This window comes from Octopus bimaculoides, chromosome 6 (genome assembly GCF_001194135.2).
Source record: "Octopus bimaculoides isolate UCB-OBI-ISO-001 chromosome 6, ASM119413v2, whole genome shotgun sequence".
In the NCBI taxonomy this organism is placed as follows: Eukaryota; Metazoa; Mollusca; class Cephalopoda; order Octopoda; family Octopodidae; genus Octopus; species Octopus bimaculoides.
The window spans coordinates 114,507,999-114,508,754 of record NC_068986.1 but is presented as its reverse complement, the minus strand read 5'-3'; the positions used below and the strand labels follow the sequence as shown (position 1 = coordinate 114,508,754).

General features: G+C 30.7%; 1 protein-coding gene across 2 annotated transcripts in view; it reads right to left on the bottom strand.

Annotated features, from left to right (window-relative positions):
• The window catches only part of LOC106872072 (RNA-binding protein Musashi homolog 2), a 287,270-nt gene that overhangs the window by 285,756 nt on the left and 758 nt on the right, over window positions 1–756 (bottom strand). The window lies entirely within an intron of this gene.

The window sequence follows — 756 nt, the reverse complement described above, 5'->3', positions numbered from 1 at the left end:
TATATATATGTGTGTGTATATATATATATATGTGTGTGTGTGTGTGTGTGTATTATGTATACAAACTACATGCATGTATATATATATATATATATATGTATGTATAATTGTGTATACGAGTGTTATAGAATGTATATCATTCTGTACGATGTGGCCCGTATAATATCTATCTTTCTAACAATCTATCTGTCTGTCTGTCTGTCTGTCTATCTCTTTACATTTTCCCCATATATCCAATGTGTGTGTAAAATGTTTGTGCGCGTGTATATATATATATATATATATGTGTGTAATCGTTTTCTTCTGTATATCGTCGTCTTGTTTTTCATGGGCTTTCTTCATCTTGCAGTTTATCCAATATTTCTGTCATCTATCACTTTCTCAACTCGTCTCGTCGATTTTGCTTCGTTCTCTTAATTTTGGTCATTAATTAAAGCAGATATAAATAATTTTTACATATATGTTATGCATCTATGTTTGATATGTACCTATATTATCTGTATATGAGTTCGTGTGTGTGTGTGTCTCTCTCTATATATGTATAAAATGTCAAAATCACTTTAAAAATCAGCTTTCGTTTTCTTTCGTTTGTTGATTCAGAAACGTATATTATACACAGATATACATACATACGTGCGTACATATATATTCACACTGAAGCGCGTGTGCACACACATTCACCCACACAACAGAAGACAGAAAGGTAAAGAGAATAGAAGACAAAAAAATACATACATACGTACATACATACATACA